Source organism: Lipotes vexillifer, unplaced genomic scaffold (assembly GCF_000442215.2).
Source record: "Lipotes vexillifer unplaced genomic scaffold, Lipotes_vexillifer_v1.1 scaffold301, whole genome shotgun sequence".
NCBI lineage: Eukaryota > Metazoa > Chordata > Mammalia > Artiodactyla > Lipotidae > Lipotes > Lipotes vexillifer.
The window spans coordinates 1,112,072-1,124,511 of record NW_006792529.1 but is presented as its reverse complement, the minus strand read 5'-3'; the positions used below and the strand labels follow the sequence as shown (position 1 = coordinate 1,124,511).

At 37.3% G+C, this 12,440-nt stretch overlaps 1 protein-coding gene and 1 pseudogene across 5 annotated transcripts in view; both read right to left on the bottom strand.

The window, feature by feature from the left end:
- The window catches only part of PTPN13 (protein tyrosine phosphatase non-receptor type 13), a 230,421-nt gene that overhangs the window by 16,108 nt on the left and 201,873 nt on the right, over positions 1-12,440 (bottom strand). The window lies entirely within an intron of this gene.
- On the bottom strand, positions 1,554-1,908 carry LOC103080172 (transcription initiation factor TFIID subunit 13 pseudogene; annotated as a pseudogene).

Here is a 12,440-nt window from a genome sequence, read left to right as displayed (position 1 = left end):
GGATATGAATGTATAGAGGTAAGGAAAAAGAAAAAGGAAAATCTAAAGTAACAATTATTTAGATGTGCATACATGGCATATGTTTTTACACTACTTCAATTTTAAAATCTAAAATTTCCAATGTGTTATTATCTTGCCCATTTATTTTATTTTTAAAAATTTTAATTAAAGTATAGTTGATTTACAATGTTCTGTTAGTTTCTGGTGTACAGCAAAGTGATTCACATACACACACACACATATATATATATATACACACACATGAATATTCTTTTTCATGTTCTTTTCCATTATGGTTTATTACAGAATATTGAATATAGTTCCCTGTGCTATACAGTAGGACCTTGTTGTTTATCTGTTTTATATATAGTAGTTTGTATATGCTGATACCAAACTCCTAATTTATCCCTCTCCCACCCCTTTTCCCCTTTGGTAACCATCAAGTTTTCTATATCTGTGAGTCTGTTTCTGTTTTGTAAATAAGTTCATTTGTATCATATTTTTTTCTTTTTAATTTTTCATACTTTATTCCTTATACTGATAGGTTAAGAAAGTAAAATTTTCCTAAGTACTAATTCATAGATAATGTTTATAAGCGGGACACAAAACATTCAGTTTCACAAACAGTAATATCCAATGATCCCCTTAAATGCAATTTTAAGTCTTACTTTAAGCTAAGTGCAAGAATAATACAATAAGCTACATATGCACAAAACCTGTATATGCTGAACTACAAAAGTGGTTTCCATAGCCACACATGGTCTTAGTCAAGTACACATTTCCACAATGAACAAATACTATCAAATAATTTAATAAACACTACCCCAAATGCTTATCTTGCTACCGAAAGCACTTATTTTTAGAAGCTTTGACCTGGGAAAATGAGTTCTCTTAAAAACTGACAAATAGTATAAGCCCTGAAGATTTTAAATCAAATAAGTCTTCCAACACAGAAGCATTCATAGGAAAGTTTTAGTTTCTCAAAAAATAAAAAATTAAAATGAAAAAAATCACTCTTATTATCTAAAGAAAAGAGTATTAAAACAAATTATCTTAAGACAAATAAACACTCCTAAAAAAGGTTGTATTTTCTATCATTTTCTCCTTAAAAGTCTTTTAATAACTTAAGACTACTGTAATCTAAAAACTTTAGAATACATGAAACACATGTCTTCGCTATCAAAGGTACCATTTAGATTTCACATAATAAACAGCTACAGTACAGCCTACAATGGCACAAGTACACCTAATACATAAATATTAATTCATCATTTAGATGGTCAAAAGTCAGAAAGAACTGAATGGTTTGCAAGGTACTTCGACTTACATGTGGTCATTAAAATCCAGTAATTAACTCAAAGTATGGTAATATAATGGCAGGCAATTAAAGGCTCAAATATCACTCTAAAATTGAAGCCATGAAAATAAAGACTGAAAACGTTGTGGTTCTCTTTCATTCACATGGCTAGATATCAGAACCTTACTATGGAAAATATAGTTATTAAATATGGTTTCCCCAGAAAATAATGAAGCTTCAGAAAGTTCAAAAAGTGTCAAGATCCATAGTTTGCTTCATCAAATGCTTTTCTAGCTCGTTTCAATTCTTCATTCACAGTAAGCAAGTCTTTAACCCTAGCAAACTTTCTTGGGTCCTTTTGAATCAAGTCTTGATATCTTCAACTTAATTGACATTGCCTTGTGAGTCATTTCGGTGACGAACTCTATGACAAGGTCTTCAAGAATATCTACTGACTCAGTATAAGGATTCTGGTCATCCCCAAACCCATACATCATACACCGTAATTCTTTAGGAAAAAGTCTCTTCCTTTTACCCTGTCCACCTTCTGCACCTCCTCCAATTTCTTCATTTTCTTCCTCAAAGGTGGGGTCTTCTTCTTCATCTGCCATCCCAGCAGCCAGCCACCTCCAGGGCCTGTATCATATTTTAGATTCCATATATAAGGGCTATCAGATTTGCCCTTTTATTTTTTAAAGCGAGGGGTATCTCCCTAGGAAAGTGAGATCAATCAGGTCGTACTTTAACTGAGTACGGTGTCACAGAGACCCAAGTCCTGCAGAAGCAGTTTGCTACAATCAGAAGGAGATGCCAAGTTGCATTCTTACACGGTTAATCTTACATTTAAATCTTCATTAGGACAAATTATCTTAAATGGGAAATTCCATTTCAAGATCCTGCATTATCTGGCCTCTGTCTACCTCTACAATCCACCTGGTTTTACTCTCCTCTTCACTAACTAAGCTTCAAACTGATGGGCCTTTCTTTTAGCTCTTCAAAATCGCTCTTTTTTCACTTTTTCCTTGTTTAATCTAAGTGTCTTTACCTTCTGAGGATGTTTCCTAACCACCCAGTCTAAAAATGGGTCTCCTTGGTATTCTCTTTCATAGTGTTTTTAAATTTCACAGACCTTATCACAACTTGTAATTGCGTATTTATTTGATCTTTTAGGTACAGACTCTGTAAAGTTAAAAAGTATCTATAATTAAGTTACTCTGATATCAATTTCAGTTTATCTGAGGGAAACAGAACTTCTATGGTGGAAGAAATAAAGTAGATTGTTTTTATCCACTGACAACTGAAAGAAAAGCTTCTTGGATCTTATCCATTTAAAAAAAAAATAAATTTGTTTTTCGCTGTGTTGGGTCTTTGTTGCTGCGTGCGGGCTTTCTTTAGTTGCAGGGAGTAGGGGCTGCTCTTCGTTGCAGTGCACAGGCTTCTCATTGTGGTGGCTTCTCTTGTTGCGGAGCATGGGCTCTAGGTGCACGGGTTTCAGCAGTTGCGGCACGTGGGCTTAGTTGCTTTGCAGCATGTGGGATCTTCCTAGACCAGGGCTTGAACCCATTTCCCCTGCATTGGCAGGCGGATTCTTTTTTTTTTTTTTTTTTTTGCGGTATGCGGGCCTCTCACCGTTGTGGAGCAACAGGCTCCGGACACGCAGGCTCAGCGGCCATGGCCCATGGGCGCAGCCACTCCGCGGCATGTGGGATCTTCCCGGACCGGGGCACGAACCCGCGTCCCCTGCATCGGCAGGCGGAGTCTCAACCACTGCGCCACCAGGGAAGCCCATGGCAGGCGGATTCTTAACCACTGTGCCACCAGGGAAGCCCCCCCTTATCTGTTTTTATAAGTTGATAATTTTAGTCTGGGTTAAAACTTTTTTCCAAGTCAAGTCATTTGGATTTCTTATTCCCCATCATAATCCTGATCTAGGAATCACCACGTGTGCAATCATTTTGCAAAGTATACAGCCTTTTATAAAAGTGTTACTGGGCTTCCCTGGTGGCACAGTGGTTAAGAATCTGCCTGCCAATGCAGGTGGCACAGGTTCGAGCCCTGGGCCTGGAAGATCCCACATGCCACGGAGCAACTAAGGCCGTGCGCCACAACTACTAAGCCTGCGCTCTAGAGCCTGTGAGCCACAACTACTGAAGCCCACGCACCTAGAGCCCGTGCTCTGCAACAAGAGAAGCCACCACAATGAGAAGCCCGTGGACCACAACAAAGAGAAAGCCCGCGCGCAGCAACGAAGACCCAATGCAGCCAAAAATAAATAAATTTATGAAAAAAGTGTTATTAACATTAAAATAATGAGATAAAGCCCAATTGGAAATACACTATAGCAATACTTGTATTAACCAATTTTTCACTATTTTTGCAAAGTTTACTTATGTGTGGTTTGGGGGTGGGTCAGTCTCTCTTCTCATTCTGGATTGTAGGCTTTTTGGAAGAGGAGGAGGCTGTAGTACTGCCTCAAGGAAAAGATTGAAGGTTTTTATCATGGCCAGCCTGTTTGAAGGTTAGTTTGTAATCCTACTGCTTAAAGTATCCAGATCCAGCAACGTGAAGAGCAGAGGAGGTATCTGCTGGATCTAGGACCAGCTACGTAATTTGTAGTGCCCAGTGCCAGATGAAAATATGGGCTCTTTCTCTGGCATGGCATGTAAGTCATTTCATGAACCCATCCCTATCTCTTAAGCCTTAGCTTTCAAGACACCATGTGATACCCTAATAGCAATGATTTAGTGCCCTGAATTTTCCATGTTGATCCTTTGTACCTTTGCTGAGAAGCTCCTCGGTATGGAATGCTCTTTCCCATTTTATCTGACCTATCAAAATCTTTAAAATGCTAATTCTCTAGGAGGCTTTAATAACCATACCCACATACTCCTGTATAGCCCCTATATTCCCTAATTCTTTATAATCCTCTCTGAACTCCACATAGACACTCCATAAAAAAGCAGGATTTTTTTTTTCCTATAGCTTTTTGTAGAGTTGAAAGTAAAATTAAGTTATTCTGATATTAATTTCAATTTATTTGTGGGAAATCAGAGCTTCCATGGAGGAAGAAAATTTACTTATTTGCATGTGTACATCTCCCAAATTGACTGCTAGATTGCACAAGCAAATTTAGGACACCCTGATGTCCCTTCTTACCCTGTTATCCCCAAAATAAACAAGTTCAGCAACAGCTGAAGACTTTTGAAACTTTCGGTAGTAATTGACAGTAATGTGTATGACTAGCATTCATTCACAAATAACACACAGATATTGGCCTGAAGTACTTCACGAAGAGGTATAGTAGTACCCCTTTATGTGAGGGATGATACATTCCAAGACACCCAGTGAATGCCTGATACCACGGCAAGTGCTGAACTCTGTCTTCTGTTCATGTCTTCCACTCAGAAATTGAATGCCTCTTCCATCTTAACTAAGCATTTTTCATGCACTGTGGCCTTAACTTTTGCAGTTTCAGGTGCAATAGCAAAACCAGCATAAATTTCTTTTTCCTTCTTCACAATTTCGCAGATAGATTTGTTCTTACCGTAGATCTTAGCAACTAACCTCAGCATACGATTTTTCTCTTTCCTTATGAAGTAGAGAACTTTCACCTTTTCACTTAAAGGAAGCACTTATGGCTTCTCTTTGGCAACATCCAGATTGCCAGCATCACTACTCTTGTACTGCAGGGCCATCACTGAATAAGAGTTACATGAACACAAACACTTCGATGCTGCAATGACAGCTCCGATAACCAAGATGGCTACTAAGTGACTAATGGGCAAGATACATTGGACAAAGGGATGATGTATGTCCTGGGTGGGACGGAGTGAGACGGAGCAAGATTTCGTCTCACTGCTTAGAATGGCACACCATTTAAAACTTATGAATTGTTTATTTCTGGAATTTCCACTTAACATTTTCCAACTGTGGTTGACCGTAAGTAACTGAAACCCCCGAAAGTGAAACTGTAGATGGGGGGCCGGGGGCTACCATAGTCAAGTATAGAGACAATTAATTGCAGCAGAGGGACAAATGCAAAGACTTACACAAGTAGCTATCAGAGGGAAAATCTTTCTTTTTAAAAAGGACATTCCTCTACTTTTTATAATACCAGTGGATAGCACCTTAACTTTTGGCACATGATAAAACTTTCAGGGTTGCAAAATATACTATTAAGAACCAATTCAGTAAATAATCATTTGTTTACAGTGACTCCCAACGTGGCACACTTACAAATTTCTGAATATTAAAAAAAACTCTAAGGAACTCTTAAAACTACTCAAATGTAGGTAATATTCGAGAAATGTTAAGATGAAACAAAACTTTTCTAGAATACTGGTTCAGTCTTTCTTTCAGTGATGATTAGTCATATCTGTCTTTTGAATGTGCCTCCTTATGAATGTAATTAACATTGTGACTAACACATTTAGATTTTGAAACACATGAAACTTTTTCATGTTTTTATTTCAGTACCTTGTGTCCTCTTTTCCTAAATTTGTTTTTTGCTTTCTTTGTTTTGCTTACCATTAGTCAAAATCTCTTCTAAAGCAGAAGTCTCATCTATTCAAGTGCTAATTTGTTTTTCAGGATCGACTGGCCCGAAATACTTGGTCTTAAACATCTTAAATTCTCAAGACACAAATTTGTGGGCTCTATCTATACTTCGGTGGCAGGACAACTTATGTATCATTCACATAATATTTCCTAATAACTGGTAGGAATATTCTCCCTCCACGAACCTTAATTTTTAGATTTGTTCTGGATAGTTTTACATCCTAATTCTACTATGTAAACTTCAGAATCATTTCACAAAGCCACCCTGCCTCTCATTAAAACAAACAATGAAACAAAACGGAAACCTCAAAATATTTTATGGGACCATATTTAATTTAGGGGTGAATCTAGGGAGAACTTAAATTTTAGATTTTTTTCTATCAAAGAACAAGGAATGTTCTTCTTTAATACTTCTTTTGTGCTTCTCTGTAGAGTTTTAAAGTATTCATAATATAAATATGTACATTCTTGGTTGAATTTATGCCTAGAGCTCTTGTTTTGTAACTACTGTGAATAAAATTTTATTTGATTATACATATATAATTAAATTTTGCATATCCACACAAAGACGTGCACATGAGTGTTCTTTTTTCTTCTTTAAAAAAATTTATTTATTTTATTTATTTATTTTTGGCTGCATTGGGTCTTCATTGCTGCGCATGGACTTTCTTTAGTTGTGGCAAGCAGGGGCTACTCTTTGTTGTGCGCGGGCTTCTCGTTGCGGTGGCTTCCCTTTTTGCAGAGCAGAGGCTCTAGGCGTGTGGGCTTCAGTAGCTGTGGCACGCAGGCTCAGTAGTTGTGGCGCACGGGCTCAGTTGCTCCACGGCATGTGGCATCCTTCCAGACCAGGGATCGAACCTGTGTTCCCTGCATTGGCAGGCGGATTCTCAACCACTGTGCCACCCAGGAAGCCCCTGATTATATTTTATAAGTGGCTAAGACAAAGACTGTGTTATGAACTGACCTGTGTCCTGCCAAAGTTCACAGGTTGAAGCCCTAACCCCCAATGGGACTGTATTTGGAAATAGGGTCTTTATGGAGATAACTGAGGCTAAATGACATCATGAGGATGGGGCTCTAATCCAATAGGATTGGTGTCCTTATAAGAAGAGGAAGAGACACCAGGAGTGTGTGCACACAAAGGAAAGACCATGTGAGGACACAGCTAGAAGAGAGCTGCCTGCAAGCCAAGGAGAGAGGTCTTGCCAGAAACCAAACCTTCTAACACCTTGATTGTAGACGTCCAGCCTCCAAAACTGTGAAAAGATAAAATTTCTCTCTCTTTTTTTAAGCCACTCAGGTTGTGGTGTTTTGTTATGGCAGCCCAAGCAAACCAGAACAGACTACAAACTCAAATGCCTGCAGGAATCAGAAAAATAATATAAACCTTTGAAACGCTGGGGTTGAGGGCATAATTCTGTCATGTGAGACCTAGAATTTACATTATAAAGAAATAGGAATCTTTGCTGCATTACTATTTATAATAAATTTAATACTGATAATATATAGTCAATTTAATAAATTATGGTATATCTATGCAAGAGAATAAGAGGGAAGCATTAGAAAGTATGAGACAGAGAGGGCAAACAGAACAAAGAACTACAATCCTGCAGCCTGTGGAACAAAAACCACATTCACAGAAAGATAGACAAGATGAAAAGGCAGAGGGCTATGTACCAGATGAAGGAACAAGATAAACCCCCAGAAAAACAACTAAATGAAGTGGAGATAGGCAACCTTCCATAAAAAGAATTCATAATAATGATAGTGAAGATGATCCAGGACCTCGGAAAAAGAATGGAGGCAAAGATTGAGAAGATGCAAGAAATGTTTAACAAAGACCTAGAAGAATTAAAGAACAAACAAACAGAGATGAACAATGCAATAACTGAAATGAAAACTACACTAGAAGGAATCAATAGCAGAATAACTGAGGCAGAAGAACGGATAAGTGACCTGGAAGACAGAATGGTGGAATTCACTGCTGCAGAACAGAAGAAAAAAGAATGAAAAGAAATGAAGACAGCCTAACAGACCTCTGGGACAACATTAAATACAACAACATTCGCATAATAGGTGTCCCAGAAGGAGAAGAGAGAGAGAAAGGAGCAGAGAAAATAGATTATAGTCAAAACTTCCCTGACATGGGAAAGGAAATAGCCACCCAAGTCCAGGAAGCCCAGCGAGTCCCATACAGGATAAACCCAAGGAGAAACATGCCGAGACACATAGTAATCAGACTGGCAAAAATTAAAGACAATTCATTGAAAGCAGCAAGGGAAAAATGACAAATAACATACAAGGGAACCCCCATAAGGTTAACAGCTGATTTCTCAGCAGAAACTCTACAAGCCAGAAGGGAGTGGCATGATACACTTAAAGTGATGAAAGGGAAGAAACTACAACCAAGATTACTCTACCTGGCAAGGATCTCATTCAGATTCGATGGAGAAATCAAAAGCTTTAGAGACAAGCAAAAGCTAAGAGAATTCAGCACCACCAAACCAGCTCTACAACAAATGCTAAAGGAACTTCTCTAAGTGGGAAACACAAGAGAAGAAAAGGACCTACAAAAACAAACCCAAAACAATTAAGAAAATGGTCATAGGAACATACATATCAATAATTACCTCAAATGTGAATGGACTAAATGCTCCAATCAAAAGACACAGGCTTCCTGAATGGATAAAAAAATAAGACCCATGGGCTTCCCTGGTGGCGCAGTGGTTGTGAGTCCACCTGCCGATGCAGGGGACACAGATTTGCGCCTCGGTCCGGGAGGATCCCACATGCCGCAGAGCGGCTAGGCCCATGAGCCATGGCCGCTGAGCCTGCGCTCCACAACGGGAGAGGCCACAACAGTGAGAGGCCCCAAAAACAAGACCCATATATATGCTGTCTACAAGAGACCCACTTCAGACCTAGGGACACATACAGACTGAAAGTGGGGGGATGGAAAAAGATATTCCATGCAAATGGAAATCAAAAGAAAGCTGGAGTAGCAATACTCATATCAGATAAAATAGACTTTAAAAAAAAGACTGTTACAAGAGACAAGGAAGGGCACTACATAATGATCAAGGGATAAATCCAAGAAGATATAACAATAATAAATATATATGCACCCAACAGAGGAGCACCTCAATACATAAGGCAACTGCTAACAGCTATAAAAGAGGAAACCGACAGTAACACAATAATAGTGGGAGATGTTAACACCTCACACCAATGGACAGATCATCCAAAATGAAAATTAATAAGGAAACAGAAGCTTTAAATGACACAATAGACCAGACAGATTTAATTGATATTACAGGACATTACATCCAAAAACAGCAGATTACACTTTCTTCTCAAGTGTGCATGGAACATTCTCCAGGATAGATCACACCCTGGGTCACAAATCAAGCCTCAGTAAATTTAAGAAAATTGAAATCATATCAAGCATCTTTTCTGACCACAACGCTATGAGATTAGAAATGAATGTAAAAAACACAAACACATGGAGGCTAAACAATATGTTACTAAAAAACCAACAGATCACTGAAGAAATCAAAGAGGAAATCAAAAAATACCTAGAGACAATGGATGATGAAAACACGACGATCCAAAACCTATGGGATGCAGCAAAAGCAGTTCTAAGAGGGAAGTTTATAGCTATACAAGCCTACCTCAAGAAACAAGAAAAATCTCAAATAAACAATCTAACCTTACACATAAAGGAACTGGAGAAAGAAGAACAAACAAAACCCAAAGTTAGCAGAAGGAAAGAAACCATAAAGATCAGAGCAGAAGTAAATGAAATAGAAACAAAGTAAACAATAGCAAAGATCAATAAAACTAAAAGCTGGTTCTCTGACAAGATAAACAAAATTGATAAACCATTAGCCAGACTCATCAAGAAAAAGAGGGACAGGACTCAAGTCAATAAAATTAGAAATGTAAAAGAAGAAGTTACAACAGACACTGCAGAAACACAAAGCATCCTAAGAAACTACTACAAGCAACTCTATGCCATCAAAATGGACAACCTGGAAGAAATGGACAAATTCTTAGAAAGGTATAACCTTCCAAGACTGAAACCAGAAAGAAATAGAAAATATGAACAGACCAATCACAAGTAATGAAATTGAAACTGTGATTAAAAATCTTTCAACAAACGGAAGTCCAGGACCAGATGGATTCACAGGTGAATTCTATCAAACATTCAGAGAAGAGCTAACACCCATCCTTCTCAAACTCTTCCAAAAAACTGCAGAGGAAGGAACACTCACAAATGCATTCTATGAGGCCACCATCACCCTGATACCAAAACCAGACAAAGATACTAAAAAAAAAGAAAATTACAGACCAATATCACTGATGAATATAGATCCAAAAATCTTCAACAAAATACTAGCAAACAGAATCTAGCAACACATTAAAAGGATCATACACCATGATCAACTGGGATTTATCCCAGGGACGCAAGGATTTGTCAATATATGCAAATCAATCAATGTGATACACCATATTAACAAATTGAAGATAAAAACCATATGATCATCTCAATAGATGCAGAAAAAGCTTTTGACAAAATTGAAGACCCATTTATGATAAAAACTCTCCAGAAAGTGGGCACAGAAGGAACCTACCTCAACATAATAAAGGCCATATATGACAAACCCACAGCAAACATCATTCTCAATGGTGAAAAACTGAAAGCATTTCCTCTAAATGTAAGACTGGACACTATAAAACTCTTAGAGGAAAACATGGGAAGAACACTCTTTGACATAAATCACAGCAAGATCTTTTTTGATCCCCCTCCTAGAGTAATGGAAATAAAAACAAAAATAAACAAATGGGACCTAATGAAACTTCAAAGCTTTTGTACAGCAAAGGAAACCATAAACAAGACGAAAAGACAACCATCAGAATGGGAGAAAATATTTGCAAACGAATCAACGGACAAAGGATTAATCTCCAAAATATATAAACAGCTCATGCAGCTCAATATTGAAGAAACAAACAACCCAATCCACAAATGGGCAGAAGACCTAAATAGACATTTCTCCAAAGAAGACATACAGATGGCCAAGAAGCGCATGAAAAGCTGCTCAACATCACTAATTATTAGAGAAATGCAAATCAAAACTACAATGAGGTATCACCTCACACCAGTTAGAATGGGCATCATCAGAAAATCTACAAACAACAAATACTGGAGAGCGTGTGGAGAAATGGGAACCCTCTTGCACTGTTGGTGGGAATGTAAATTGATACATCCACTATGGAGAACAGTATGGAGGTTCCTTAAAAAACTAAAAATAGAATTACCACATGATCCAGCAATCCCACTACTGGGCGTATACCCAGAGAAAACCATAATTCAAAAAGACACATGCACCCCAATGTTCACTGCAGCACTATTTACAATAGCCAGGTCATGGAAGCAACCTACACACCTATTGACAGATGAAGGGATAAAGAAGATGTGGTACATATATACAATGGAATATTACTCAGCCATAAAATGGAATGAAATTGAGTCATTTGTTGAGACATGGGTGGATCTAGAGACTGACATACAGAGTGAAGTAAGTCAGAAAGAGAAAAACAAATATGGTATATTAATGCATGTATGTGGAACCTAGAAAAATGGTACAGATGAACGGGTTTGCAGGGCAAAAGTTGAGACAGATATAGAGAACAAATGTATGGACACCAAGGGGGGAAAGCCATGGGGGGGCGTGGAAATGGTGGTGTGCTGAATTGGGCCATTGGGATTGACATGTATACACTGATGTGTATAAAACTGATGACTAATAAGAAGCTGCTGTATAAAAAAATAAAATTCAAAAATTAGAAAAAACAAACAAATAGTAAACTCTCTTTGGGTTATTTGTATGGAAATATGTTAATATAAATGTTTCAGACATTACATGAAATTCCTAAAAATCTTATAGGTTCTGGTATAATGTTATAAGTCATAATTCTAGTTTACTTTAAAATATATATTTCAGAAGTAACTAAATTTGCTTGTCAATTGCATTATTATGAACTTTCATCACATCTTAAACTGTGGTCATTTTTAAGTCTTTTATCATTTACAGGTCTGGGTGTACTCTGATGCTTTTGCAAAGCTGTTCCTATAAAAGGGTTTCATCTTCAAGGAATTCACTGAAAAGACTGTGACAAGTACAGGTTTCTGGTAACTGACTATACTGCTGAACTGAATGAATAAGCATTTTCAGAACTCTAATGGAAAACTGATGAATTCATAAAAGTGCTAACAAAAGATCAAGATGAAAAAAAATTAATTACATGGGACTGAGTGAACTGATGAGGATGATTATAATTTTTGTGACTTTGAATAAAAAAAGTGTGATGTAAATTTATGTAAAAAGAACTTAATGTAAAACAATGCCACTCTTCTCACATATTTTCTCTTGTTTTGGAAAATATAGATATTTTCTGTTTAAAAACGTGATTTATGCTGACACGTAATAGGTTGATTATTGTTATTATAAATGAATTAATAAATATTTTTAAGTTTCAAAAAGAAAAATAAAATATGAGGCAGATTTTTACATATTAGTGGAAA